Source organism: Myotis nattereri, assembly GCF_964212035.1.
Source record: "Myotis nattereri genome assembly, chromosome: 5".
NCBI classification, from domain to species: Eukaryota; Metazoa; Chordata; class Mammalia; order Chiroptera; family Vespertilionidae; genus Myotis; species Myotis nattereri.
Window position 1 is genome coordinate 84,332,531 of NC_138080.1, and position 15,243 is coordinate 84,347,773.

The 15,243-nt window shown below is 42.7% G+C and overlaps 1 long non-coding RNA gene across 1 annotated transcript; it reads left to right on the plus strand.

The window, feature by feature from the left end:
• Nucleotides 1-6,012: 6,012 nt before the first annotated feature.
• Nucleotides 6,013-12,899, plus strand: LOC308519664. The gene is made up of 3 exons (XR_013996014.1): nt 6,013-6,103; nt 10,839-11,011; nt 12,482-12,899. It is a non-coding gene; the product is annotated as an uncharacterized lncRNA (long non-coding RNA).
• The last annotated feature ends 2,344 nt before the right edge of the window (nt 12,900-15,243 follow it).

The following is a 15,243-nucleotide window of genomic DNA, read 5'->3' on the forward strand; positions in this document are numbered from 1 at the left end:
CTGCAGAAAGTGAGATGGACATGTAGGCACACCCCAATCAGAAAGGACTTGCTCTCTCTCACACACACATACCTCACCAAACCCTACCCCACCACACCACAACACACCACACCACTCCACATACCAGCTTTCTTCAGACTAAATCACTTTCCCTCTTCTATCATGGATTGTAAAGCGAGGCTCATTGAGCACCTGCTGGGATTCTATAAAAGAAATTCAGCCATAGGAAATTTTCACTATATGATTTATCAGGCTCCTCATAGCTTGGGTGTGTGTGTGTGGTGGGGGAAGGGTACTACAATTCCATAAACCACACAAGTTACACTTCGTTGTGGGATTTGATCCTTATGAAGCCCAAGAGAACAACAGATTTTCCACACCGGCTGAGCATGCTAAAAAAGGACATTTAAACACATAGAAGTTGATCACATGCTCTTTAACCAGCAAATAAAAGCCCAGAGAAATGGAATGACTTGTCTGAAGTCTCACTGATTTGCCAAGGAACCAAAAGGAACATGCAAGTTTGCTTAACACACTGAACATAGTCATATACAATCTTCAAACATCAATATTTACCTTTTATGAATTTATTGTTGGCCATGTGTCAATCCACAAATTCATTTGTTTACTTATATAAATGCCACCCAAAATCCCTTTCACTTCACCATCAAAGTTTGTTTAACAGAGTGGACAAAGCATTGAGTGAGGGACAAGAGATGGGCTTTGGTTTTGGATTTAGGACTCTTCCCTGCTGCCCCACCCCACCCTCCAACTGCACCATCTGGGTAAGTTTCTTTTCCTCTTGTTGACTCCCTCAGGTCTCTGGACTTTCACTCCCTATCTCTTTTAACACACACAGAAGTAATTACATTCCTTGATCTCTCTCACTGCAGAGCTTTTAGTAGAAAGCCCATATTATTGGGCTCCTACTGTATGCCTATAAACAAGGCACTGGAGATAGAGATAAATAAGATAGGCTCCTGTCCTCAAGGTTCTCCCACTGAAAAGGAGACAAACACAAACAGATGATGTTATACAGAAAATGCAATAAAAAAAAAAAAAGATGAACAGGTTATGACAGGAGCACAGGAGGTCAGAGGGTGAAGGCAGGAATCTGGGAGGTTCTGGAGGAAGCAGGTCAAAACTTAAAGGATGAGCAAGAGTTGGTGGTGGGCAGATCCATGGAGATAGCCTGAGGCTTGAGTGATGATCACCATGCGGAGAGGAAGAATAGTGTTAACAGAACTGGCTCAGACTAGGGCGGAACTAGAAAGAATGTAGGCTCTGACGCTTCTAGCTGTGTGATCTTGACCTAGTTACTCAGTTTCCCTGTCTGTGAAATAGGCATGATTGGTTTTCCCCTGAGGGCTGTTGTGAGGATTCAATGAGATTACGTATGCTAATCTTAGCACTGTCCTTGACACTAATAACAGTAGTAGCAGCTACTAGTAATAATAAGAAAAGTATTACCAATTTACTATCACCAACAACATATTGTTGTTGTTTTTTAATGTATTTTTATTGATTTTCAGAGAGGAAAGAAGAGGGAGAGAGAGAGATATAGAAACATCAATGATGAGAGAGAATCATTGATTGGCTGCCTCCTGCACGCCCCCTACTGGGGATTGAGCCCGCAACTCCCGCATGTGCCCTTGACCTGAATCAAACCCGGGACCCTTCAGTCTACAGGCAGATACTCTATCTACTGAGCCAAATCAGCTAAGGCAATATTGTTATAGCTGTTCCTTTGGCCCCTCTCCCTCTGACAAGGACACGAGCACATTCATATTTTGCTATTAAATATATAGTCTGTTTATAAATACTTTCAATTGCGCCTGGAGACATTTTTGGTTGTTGCGATGGAAGAGGGTAGTCTCATTGGCCTCTGGTGGGCAGAGGCCAGTAATGGTGTTAAACATCCCACAATGCACAGGACAGACCCCCACAACCATGAATTACACAGCCCGAAATGTCAGCAGTGCCGAAGTTGGCAATCCCTGCCCTAGATGTAACCCACATAAGGCTTACTTTCAGTGATCATCAGGAAACACGGTAAAGCAATGTTCCTAAATATCCTAAGTTCAGCTGCAAAAGTGTATGCTTTGGATATTTTACACATTTTAACCTCTCTGGAAACAAAAGTTCTTTGGAGCCCCTGGTGGTATCCTTCAAACTTTTCCTGCTACTAAAATAGTCGAGTTAAAAAAAAAAATCATTTCCCCCTCATGGATAACTCAGGATAAACACCTTCTCTTTTAGATGGTGATTTTTAATGAAATTCACCAAAAAGAGACCTGATTAGCCTGAATTTGAGAGCCTCTTTTTCAGGAGTATGGAAACTGGCAACCATCCTGGCTTATCTCTACTGCCACTGGGCTCTGTCTGAATGGCTAGCCACCCAACGTTGGTCCCTGCAGCCGCTGGGAGGCTGGGTGCCCTTTGAGTCCTCACGGTCTTCCTAACAGGCCTGTGGGAGCTGGGCCAACAGCAGGGGCTCAGAAGGACTTGTGTGTTCATTTTTTTCAAATGAGATTTGCTCCAAGTAGCTTTTCTAAATTGCAATGTTGATGGGTCTCGTCCTTTATTCCTTCCTTCTTGTAGAAGCAGCAGAATGGTGAAGCTCTGGGGCAAACCTGCCAGGGTTTGAATCTGGCTCTGACCCTTGTTAGCTATGCGACTTTGAGAAGCTGTGCCTCAGACTCCTTACATGTTAAATGAGAACAGACAACAGTACCTGCCTCATAGGATTGTTGTAAAGATTGAGTTCTTATATGCAAAGCACTTAGAACATAGCCTGCCACGTGTAAGCAATAAATAAATATTAGTTGTTTCTCTCACTATTTATTCTTATTTGCTCTTATGCTTCCTTCTTTTGCCCATAGGATATTCTGAAATAGATGTCAGGTGTGACGCGGACTTGGTGGAAGGTACGTGTCACTGCAGGGTATGCAACACAGTCATAGCCAAGACCGGCTGTGGTGCAAGGTGGGAGTGGCTGGAGTGGTGTTCATAGCTTGTTCAGTTCTCCTTTTCCATTAGACAACCAGCAGCTTGTTTTTCCTTTCCCCTCATCTTTACTAGGACCCAGCTTTCTCTTGCTTTTCCTAGCTTTCCCTCCCAAGTATGAAATTTCACCACAGTCTTCCCTGCTTTGACCCTCCATAGTGTTTTATTTGGCCACCCCTTGTTGTTGGTTTCCAACTGAGCTGCCCATCAAATAATTTGGGAATTTTCTTGAAGTACAGATAATCTTCCCCCAAAATGGTGCTGGGACAACGGTATAGTCATATGCAAAAGAATGAAGTTGGATTCTTGCCTCACATCATGTACAAAAAATTACTCAAAATGGATCAAAGAGTTAAATAAAAGAGGTAAAACTATACAATACCAGAGGAACACATAAGCGTATATCTCTATAACTGTGGATTAGGCAGCCACCAAAAGCACAGGCAAACAAGGAAAAAATTGATAACCTGGATTGTATCAAAATGAAGATTTTCTATTTCAAAGGACATTAAGAAGAAAGTGAAAAGACAGCCCACAGAATGAAATATTTGCAAATTATACATCTGATAAGGGTATTGATCTAGAACATACAAAGAACTTTCACAACTTGATACTAAAAGCCAGCCTTATGTTTTCCAAACAAGATGGGCAAATGGCGTGAATAGAAAGTTCTCTAAAGACACACAAATGGCCAATAAGCACATGAAAAGGTGCTCAACCTCATTACTTATTAGGGAAATGCAAAAACACATGAACTGTCACTCCATACCCACAAGGATGGCTCTAATAAAAAAAAAAATAGAAAATAACAGTGTTGTTAAGGGTAACTCATATATTGCCGACAGTTGTAAAACGGTGCAGCCACTGTGGCACTTCCTCAAAAAGTTAAACATAGAGTTGCCATATGACCCAGCAATTCCACTCCTGGGTATCTACCCAGGAGAAATAAAGCCATCTGTCCACACAAATACTTATACATGCATGTTTATAATACCATTACTCATAATAGCCAAAAAGTAGAAACCATCTAAATGTCCATAAACTGAGAGACAGGTAAGCACAATGTGGCATATGCATACAATAGAGTATCACTCAGCTATGAAAGGGCTTGACGTACTGATTGATACATACTACAATACAGAGGAGCTTTTAACACATTATGCTAAGTGAAAGAAGACAGACTCGAAAGGCCACATCGTGTATAACTCCATTTCTAGGAAAGGTCCAGAACAGGCAAATCCATAAACCAAAAGTTGATTAGTGGCTGCCAGGGGGTCTGGGAAGAAGGGGAATGGGAGTGATTGCAAAGAAGTGCAGGGTTTATTTTGGGGGTGATAGAAATGCTCTGGAATTAGATCGTGGGGATGACTGTACAAAATCAAGAATATACTAAAGCCCACTGAATTGTACTTTTTTTTAAAAATATATTTTATTGATTTTTTACAGAGAGGAGGGGAGAGGGATAGAGAATTAGAAACATCAATGAGAAAGAAACATCGATCAGCTGCCTCCTGCCCACTCCCCACTGGGGATGTGCCCGCAACCCAGGTACATGCCCTTGACTGGAATCGAACCTGGGAACCTTCAATCCACAGGCTGATGCTCTATTCACTGGGCCAAACCAGTTAGGGCTGAATTGTACTTTTTAAAATGGAGGAGTTTATGTCATGTGAATTATATGTCAATGGTAATAATAAAAAAAGACAAAAGTTATTAAAAACCAACATATGCTCTCTGTTTTCTTTGGAATGTTGATACATTGATACAAATAAGCTAAAATAATAAAGCACAGGAGTTATGTCATTAATACTTCTTTTATAAAAAAAAACACATGTTCCATTCTAGGTGAGAAATAAAAATTCATGCAGACTAGGATCAAGAATAGTTAGAGGCCAAAAGAAGGCCGAGTTTAAAGAATTTGGTTGTCAAAACTCCTTTGACTAATTTTTAAACCTCACATGATAATTCATCAGCTCATCACAGCGGCAATTTGAAAAAAAAAAAAAAAAGTTCTTATTAAAACTTACGGTACACTAATTAGTGGGTCAAATCCTGTCTCAGAGGCACAAGTTAGTCATCTTGAGAAACGTCTGAGCTCTTGCAGGACACCGAACAGCTGGAAATCTGGGGCTAAGTCCCGGGCTCAGGGCCCTGCTGCTTGATGGCGTCCTCCCCAGCGTCTCCAGTGGGGAAGGCTCCACCGACAGGGTCTGCTCTCTTCTCTCTAAATGTGCTTTGGCCTAGTTTACTGGAGTGGGGGGGGGGGGGGTGTGGAGCATCAGTGTCAGTGGCTGTAGGATTTGATTTGCTCATGAGAATATAATTCATAGTAATTATATGGACTTTGTCTTGTTTATCTTTTCCATCAGTTATGCTGTCTTTTAAAGGAGCTCAGGAGCGAAGCCTGTCCTCAGTGAGCTCCTGAGCACACCTGGGCAGGTGGAACATTCCTGATCCTCAACGAGCACCCGTGGTCTGCACCAGGAGAGGCTAGGATTTTCATTACGGAATGTGGCAAACTGTGTCCGTACCATTTCATCCCAGATATGGCGCTTTTTTTTTTTTTTTTAAGTGAAGGTATAAATAAAGATCTGAAGCACTTTGCTTCTTACTGGGTGAACACGATTAGTCACGTTGGGACTGCCCTTCTGGTGGGGTGGGGCGGAGGGAATTACCCTCAGAATTTAACTATGAAGTTCACACAGCATGGATGCAAAGTTACCGTAAAGGGGCAGAAAGGCAGAAAGACAAGATGCAGAGAGAAAAAAAGAGTTGGCAATAGAAACCTCAGCACGCTCCCTCCAGCTCCATCCAGGAGATCACGGGATCGGGTCATCCCTGTCCCGGTGGGAAGGCGCTGGCCAGTGAGGAGGTGGATGGAGCGTTGAGACACAGAACTCTGCAAGCTGAGAACCTGTTGGGAACAGACTTCTATAGCTGGTGCATCAGGCCATGTTAGCCTCACAACCTGAAGATCGGATTTCCTGCCCTTGCTTTCCCCCACAGGTTCAGTGTCCACCAGCAGCCTTTGGGACGTGTCTGCCTTCTATGGGGCACCATGTTGAAGCGGTTCAGTGCCAGACTCTGCTCACGCCAGGTGGGTTCCGTTCCCTGGCCGCACCACTCACTAGCTTTGTCATCTTACAAGGCACATGGCCCCTGACTTTCACTGTAAAAGGGGCTTAACCCCGGTCCTACCTGAAAGGCTTGTGAGGATATAAGCAGATAATCATATAAAGTGCTTTAAACTATGCTTGGCTCAGCGTTATGGTTAGTAAATACTAACCATTATGATTATTGCCATTGTTATTCCAATGTGGGAACATCTGTGGGGGCGGACTAGGCGGCCTGGAGGTGGCAGTTATGTTTTCATTGACAGTTACTGAGCTGTCACCTGAACTTGGTGTAAGTCTGACAGGAAGAGAGGATGGTGCACTGCAGATTCAGGTTCGGATCCTGCCTGTGGATTCCCGTTACCGCCTTGACAAATTCACCAAGGCTATCAAAGCCCCCTCAGGAAGCCCCTGGGGTCTGCCTGCTGGTTTTTCTCTAAAGATACCATCTCAATTAGGTGGTTGCTTTGGATTGTCACAGAGGAGAGTTCAGAGGAGGTAATATAATGGGACCAGTGGTTTACATGGTGACTGAAAGCTGAAATGCCAATCCACTGAGGCCTGGGCTTGTGTATATCAGGTCACACGCTTGCTTCCCTCCTGCTCTTTGGATTAAAAGCAAACTTCATGCCAGAGTCCACAAGGCCCTTCCTCTCGGGCAGTTTCTGCCTTTCCAACCACATGGCACAGCTCTCCCTTGCTCACCATGCTCTAGACCAGGAGTTGACAAACTACAGCAACGTTGTGTAAGGTGTTGATGGAATGCAGCACACACATTTTTTGTGTGTTGCCTGTGTCAGCTTCATGCAGCAGTGGCTGAGCTGGGTGGTTGCGGCAGAGACTATGGCCCACAGTGTCACTCGGTAACACCTAATTGCATGGGGCCTGGGAAATGAGGTCTGGTTGTGTCTCCAAGAATAAGAAATGGGCTTGTTCATCAGCTAGCAATGTTTGCTATGTGCTTGGGTGTCTTGAAACTGCCACTACCCTTACCATTGTGATCACCACCCGCTTCCCCACCAAAGGCCCCAGGCACACTGTGGAACTTATAACTTCAGGGCACACATTCCAGAAAAACACTGACTTTACAAATCTGATTTGGCATTTTAAGTTAGTTATTTGGTGTTTTGATTAATATTGTAACTGCATGATATAGACACACTCATATCGCCAGGGCTTTATGAACATTCAACAGGAAGCCAATGAATTCTAAATAGCTTCACCCTGAGTCTAAATGTACTGCTTAATATAGCTAACAATTAAAATAATAGCAATCGATATGTGCTATATACTTTAAATGTATGGTATATCTAATCCTCACCTATGAGGTAAGGGCTTTTGTTATCCATTTTATAAATGAGGAAAAGAGAAGTAACTTTCCCCAGTTACATAACAATAAGTAATGAATGATGGATGCAGAAACCAAAACCAGCAGTCTGATGCCAGCAAACCAATTAGTTCATTTAGCTTGCTAAGTACATTTTATGGTTAAACTAATACCTCATTCCTGTATAGTAATTTACAGTTTACAACATCGACTTTTCCAGATATGTAAACTGAGGCAGGAAAAATTTAAGTGATTTGACAAAGTAATGTATCCACTTTAAGGAAGAGTTAATACAGGAGTCCCCCCTTAACCTCAGGGGATATATTCCAAGGCCTCCAGGGGATGCCTGAAACCATGGATAGTACCGAATCATATATATGATGTTTTTTCCTATATATCCATACCTATGACACAATTCAATTTATAAATTGGGCACAATGAGGGATTAACAACAATAACTAATAGAACAATTATAACAATATACTTTTTAAAAAAAGTTATGTGAATGCGATCTCTCTCTTTCAAAATACCTTATTGTGCTGTGCTACCAATCTTCCAGTGATAATGTGAGATAATACAAAGCCTATGTGATGAGGTGAAGTGAAGTACTCAGAACAGTGCACTCTTTAAAGCTTCTGAATTGTTTATTTCTGGAACTTTCCATTTAATGTTTTCAGACTGCAATTGACCAAAGGTAACTGAAACCACAGAAAGCAAATTAGAAACAAAAGTTGAACTGTATGTAACTGTATTTGCCTTCTCTGCAGCACTGTCCATGCTTAGAACCTGGTGGGCACTAAACCAGAACAAACTGTCTGATGTCATTTGGGCTGCAGAGATCCCAAGTGCCAAATATCTATCCCTCAAGAAAGAAATTCTGCTTCTAAGAATATGTCCTAGCCCATTAACCATAAGAGAGTCAGTGCGTGATAATAAAAAATTAGAAACCCCTTAATATCAACCAATAAAAGAATGTTAAATAAATATGGTTGCATCCATAAGATGGAATGCTGCCATCAAAAATCATGTTTTTCTAATTACTAGGGAAAATGCTGACAATAAAAGAATAATTTTATTTTATATAAAATAAGTATATTTTATTATACTTATTAGTAATATATACTTATTTATATATATACATACATATGTATGCATAAATTGTATGTGTATAGAAATTATACATAATAATACTATCTTTTAAGAATATATCTTTATGTATTTCATGCTTGTATATTGGAGTATGTTTTCTAAAATATATTAATTTATGCTAAATTATGTCACAGGAAATGCATGGAAATATTAACCATGACTATCTCTGGGAAGTGGGTGATAGTTATTTTCTCCAACATACTTTTCTGTACTTTTCTACTTTCTCTAATGAAGATGAATTACTTTTATGAGAAGAAAAGTTTCACACTGCACGTCATTTTAAGGAAAGATGCTTAGCTACAAAGCCCTACCATGAGCCACTAACGCCTGAGGTTGAGCAAATTTGCTGTGGACTCTTAACCCCAAGCATTCTCCTCTCACTAGTGTATATTTCACAGCCTGACTCCTCAGCAAGGTCCCACCCTGTGTGGGAGTTTTGAGCATTATATACAACCACCAAAAACACATCTGCACTTTGAACTTGTAAGGAACTCTGAATTCCACTGAGGAACTCCCAGTTAACCATCAGGACCAGATAACTGTGTCTTGAGTTCAATCGTGTGCAATGTTACTTGAGCAGAGATGTGGGGAGGAGAGGAAAAAGGAGATGTTAGTCTTTGTGGCTTCATAGATGTACTGCTTGCATCCCTTCATGGGAGAAGATGGGAAGGTTCAGATGTGGTTTAGGACAACGGGGTGCCAGATCTGGGCAGGAACTGTGGCTCTGGAGCGTCTGGAAGTGGAGGTAGCCCACAGTCTTTCCCAGTGCATTTATTTTCATCTACTGATTTCCAACGGGAAGGCTTAGAAACCTCCAGAGAGAGGACTGAAACTCAGCCCACCCAGGCCCTACAAACCTATGTCTGTGAAACGAGGGGGCTCCAAAAGCAGGACAGATACAGGAAAGGGTGCCTCGAGGGAAGAGGAAATGGCACTGTAATTCCCGTAATAAAGGTTGAAGTTAGTGGAGAGTGGGTAGTCCCTCTGCTCATACCAGAACTTGTCCTGACTCAGGTGCCCTGGGGCACATTTGCAGCCTTGGAGCAAGGCACAGTGGGTGGCATTTTGAAGAATAATAATCCTATAAGAGTAGTAACACAACGTTGTAGTGGGGCCTCTGGCGCAGTATACTGCAGCAATTAAATCCCCTGGCTTTGAATAACAGTTCTGTTACAGGGGGCATGGAGATGACTGTGTCAGAGGTGGTGATGGTTAGCTGCAAAGATGACAGCAGCAGAGTTTCAATCCTGGAGACACAGTACATCTATCTGTAAAGCTGTCAGGGTCCGCTGTGACTACTTCACTGCTTGGCTCACCACCCTCCAAAGCGAAAGCCCTACCATGAGCCACTAACGCCTGAGGTTGAGCAAATTTGCTGTGGGACTCTTAACCCCAAGCATTCTCCTCTCACTTTGCTGAGTGGGGAAAAGGGCTTCTGGCTTAGGCAACTGGGTTATTCCCAATTCACCAGCATTGGGCCTGCAGGATTTCAGGTGGTGGTCACGTGGTCACCGTAACAGCAACAGGGAGGAGGACAGACTTCTAGTCCCCAGGGGCCTCTTTGTGGCAGCATCAGAGCTCCGGGCTGTGGATTCCCACCACAGTGGGGACACTCAACAGAATTATTTCTGAACCCTTGAGTGAAGTCAACACTCCTTGGCATTTCCAGAAATATTTAGGGGAAAGGGACTCTTTAAATGCTGGAGATAAAACAGGCGTACCCAGAATTGGAGAAGTGTGAGATGCTTGAGGACCAGTTTGTTTAAACAGAGCAAGTCAAAGGGGCTATTAAAGCATCCAATTTACAGATTCAATGTTTGTTCCATGGCAATTTGTCTTCTGCAGCTACTTGTTACAACTACTTCAAGGAGGTGCCCTTCGAGGACTTCATTTTTATTCGATGAGAGAAACATGATGACATGAAGCAAACTTGGACAATACTGCACTATAGACCGAGTTTATTTTTGGAGGCTCCTCCCCAAGGGACATTCTCAGTCTGTCCACAGCATATTCAGCAGCCTCTCCCCAACTGTTGCATTCTCTGCCCATACTGATTCTTTCTTTCTCCCAAACTTAAGCCAGCTAGAGTGATATAGACACGATCTGATATAGAAATTCACCTAAAATGACCAATGATTGACAGTGGCTGGAGTTTATTTCTATTTTAATGGAGGATGTGTGGGGTCCACAATGCCTTAACAGAAAGGAATCGGGCTAATTGTGAAATTCTTTCATCATGACAGGCCGTTGGAGGGAGCCTTTTAGGCAGGGGAGCTTCCTGGAATCTATGAATGATCCCCCAAAGACAACTCAACTGACTCAGAGAGTTAACTCCGATGGTGTCGATGACGTAACTAATAACCCCTATGCATGCACTGGCTGAACTTCAGAGCTGTATTCAACACATCCTTTTGAGGTAGGTAGAGCAAAAATAATCACTCAGAATTCATAGCAAAGATACTGAAGAGTAGAGGGGACCACTCACGGGGCCACATCTCTCAGCTGGTAATGGGTGGGCCCAGGACTAAACAGACAGCATCTCGCGTAGGCCAAAAGGCCAAGTGTCCATGACAAGGCTGTTTTCCTTGGCCCTCGTGGGTATGTTGGAATGTGAAGTTGTAAGGGGCTTACAGCTCAGCTAAATTATCTGATCTGTAAGCCTCTCTCTTTCTCTCACACCCCATATCCAATCCTTCAGCAAATCCTGACTTCACATTCAGAATACATGCTGAATATGACCCCTTTGCACCATCGCCACCACTGCACCTACCCGGGTTTTCACCGTCTCTCATTTAGACAATTGCAGCAGCTTCCTGACTTGCCCTATTCAGTCTTTTTCTTCACACACCAGCCAGAGGGATCGTGTTAAAACTGCGCCGGGTCTTAGCAATCCCTGGCTTAAAACCCTCCATAGCTTCCCAACTGACTCAGAGTCAAAGCCAAACTCCACACCCCGGCCCCTGACTGCCTTGCTGGCCGGCCTCTCCCAGTGGCTGTCAAGTCTCTCCTTGCTCCAGCCACACTGGTCTTCCTGCTGTTCCTCAAACTTGCCAAGCAGCTACATCAAGGCCTCTCTTCCTGCTGCTCCCCTGCCTGATAGCCACAGCCCTTGTCCTTCACTTTATTCAGATCCTTGCTCAAATGTCAGCTCCTCAGAGAAGCTCCCACTCCACCCACTGCATCTAAAACAGCGCCCCCACTCCCACGCCCCGCTGCTCCCGATCCCCTCACTTGGTTTTCATCTTCTCCATGGCACTTTTCTCCTAACACGTCACATATACATTTTAAGGAGCACTGTCTGGCTCTCTTACCTAGATGGAAGCGCCCTGTGAGTGTTGTTTTGTTCACTGCTGGCTGTATCCTCACTGCCTAGAAGGGTGCCTGGCACTTACTCGCTGAATAAATGAACCTGAGAAGCTCAGAGCAACACCTTTCCTTTTCGAAAAGCCCACACTCACACAAATGTTTTCTTCCTGTTCAGCTTCAACTACCCAGCGCATGACATCAGTCCTGTGATCATTTTTTTCTCCTGATGCTCTCACCTCTGGGTGACCTTTAGCAAGTAACTTGACTTCCTTAGAACTCACTTTACCCAGCGGTAGAACGGTAATAAAAATACCACCCACCCCGACGACATTTTCATGAAACAACTTCTGAAAAGTCATCTTTGTTTCCTTGGGGAAGGAGCCACACAGATGAAAATTCTCACTATGAAGTTACAGTTAGAACCACGTTGAAGCCACAGGAGGGCAGGAACTGTGATCTCTCTCTCTCTCTCTCTCTCTCTCTCTCTCTCTCTCTCTCTCTCTCCCTCCCTCCCTCCCTCTCTCTCTCTAGGCATTCATTAAGTCCTTTTCTAAGTTAATATCTGCATCTTCCCCAGCAGTCCTTCTGGAAGCTGGCCCCCTGTCTGGGCTACCGCTCTGAGAGCAACAGAAGAGTGAAATTTCACTTGGAAGTGACACGGACTGCTTTTTCCAGAAGAAGCCAACTGCACGACGCTTAACGAAGAAATAGCTGCCGCTCCTGATCCCTTTACTTTGAATATGAATCAGGCAATGTCTGAAGAGGAGAAAAAATCAGATCAGAGGATTTTAGACTTTCTTCAGACCGACTCTCATGAATACCCGGGCTCTCCGAATTTTGGTGAATTTCCTGGTTCAGCTCAGAGCTACTGAATCAGCAGATATTCTCAGAGTCAGACCCTAGTGGACATTAATATGTGAAATAAAGTCTGGTGCCAGGTATTTTCTGATGCTCAACAAGGATTTGTACAATAGATGAATGGAGGAATATTCACACTCAACAATTTGTTTCTGTCCTTACCTCTTTCTCTTCTTTCTTCCCCTGTTTCCTTTCTGACTCTTTTTTTTTCTTTCTGCTTCATTCATGCATTCAATGGCCCTGCTGGGCTTGACAGATTACTGACCCTCCAAAGTCCAATGATTTGGTATCAGATCTAATTTCCCCCTTTTCTCTACCATTTAAAGAAGCGTGTTGTAATTTCCCCAGCAGAAGTGAAAGTGATCAGGTCTACTGACATGTCTGCACAGGTACAAGAATGACAGGGCCAGGAGCAAGAGAAGAGGAAGAGGGGACTTTTGAGGGGCTGACAGCGAACCTCACATACCACCCAGGGGAAGGAAATGAAAACTTGCATTCCAAGGCAATTTTGCCATTGATTATAATTCTTTGCCATGAAGCAGGTGCCAGAAACAAATTCTTCCTTTTAATTAGTATACATTAATTTTAATAACTGGAGCTTACTTCCTCCTTTGCCTGAGGAGGAGCTATATAAGGAGGCACAATTTGTAGTTAATTTGAAGATGAATAAAATATTAACATGGCTTTTGTTTCCCCTAAAACACAATACCTAAATTAGCACAATGCTCTGATTACCATCCTACACCTGCATTTAGATTGCAAATGAGCTCAGGGTTCAGCACAGTTGTTAGGGCTGAGCGAGTGAGAGCTGTATTAGGTGGCCATATTGATACTGAGGATGGTGTCCAATTTCAAGAACACCCACAGCAGAACCCATCATCTTGGCTTTGGCCCCAATCAGAAGGTTTTCATCCAGTGCATTTGGTCCTAATCACAGCAGAATCTTTCAGATGGATTTGTTCCCAGAAAACTTGCTTGACAGAGGTCAGATGGCAGAAGTTGCAAAAATGTCATTGTTTTACATTAACTATCTGTGGAAATTACGCCTAGGAACTGTTGTTGTGTTTTTATCCCATTAGCTGGCCTGTGCAGGGTAACAGCCAGGTTAAACTGTTGCCATGCTGGCAAGGACCGTTTTACTGTACATCTGTAATTGTTATAAAAAAGTACTATGAAGTAAAAATCACCAGAATTAATAGTGATGTTCTGCTTAAGAAGGAGAAAAGATGAGTAATGCATGAAGAACAAAGGAAGAAACTGCCTGTATTATTGGCTTTGTTGAATGAACAGTGTTAAGATCTTGTTTTATGGCTCCACAGAATACATTTTCTTTCTTTTTTAAAAAATATATTTTATTGATTTTTTACAGAGAGGAAGGGAGAGGGATAGTTAGAAACATCGATGAGAGAGAAACATCTATCAGCTGCCTCCTGCACACCCCCCACTGGGGATGTGCCCGCAACCAAGGTACATGCCCTTGACCGGAATCGAACCTGGGACCCTTCAGTCCACAGGCCGACGCTCTATCCACTGAGCCAAACCAGCCAGGGCCACAGAATACATTTTCTTTAGATTTTGGTCTTAGCTTCCATAATACTGCTGGTTTGTTTTTATCTTATAGAAACTAGGTTTTTATTCATGATCTTAATTTCCTCTTTGCTTTAGTTGATAGCAAGCTCAAAAATTAAGTTTGAAGACTATCTCTAGTGATTCAGCAAAATTTTATGCTTGCATTTATTTTTCATTCTTATTTTGGGGGGGCTCAGTGGGGTGCATTAATTTTATCCTTGGCTTTATTTTCTTATGTATTTTTTCTTTTCACTCTGATCTTTTCTACTCTCCCTTTTCTCCTTTTCTATTATATACATTCTTTTAAAAAATATGTTTTTATTAATTTCAGAGAGGGGAAGGGAGAGGGAGAGAAATAGAAACATCAATGGTGAGAGAGAATCATTGATTGGCTGTCTCTTACAGGTATTCCCCACTGAGGATCAAGCCCACAACCTGGGCACGTGCCTGACCAGTAATCGAACCATGACCTCCTGGTTCATGGGTCAGTGCTCAATCACAGAGCCACACTGGCCAAGCTATTATATACATTCTTAAAGGCCGTTATGCAAGGAGGTGGATCGTGAATATATAAATAAATCTGGTCTCAAGGTGATGAACTTAACATATCCTAAATTCTCATACTGGTGTTACTATTTATCCTATATCACTATCTTTTTAAAACAATAAATTTAGAATGTTGTCTTCCTTCTGGATGTTAGAAAACAGTTTAATTCTTTTCTGAATCAGCACACACTGAACTTGGGTTTTCTTCTCAGTCTTTTAAATTTTATTCTCCCCTACTTCCCTTTTTTCCTGTGCTATAAAATAAATTAAAGCTATGACCTTAGGTTTTATTAGTCATCAACTTGGGGACACACTACTCCTTAAATGTCGATGAGTATCTTAACTTTTTTTGATAGTTCTGGGAGGGGT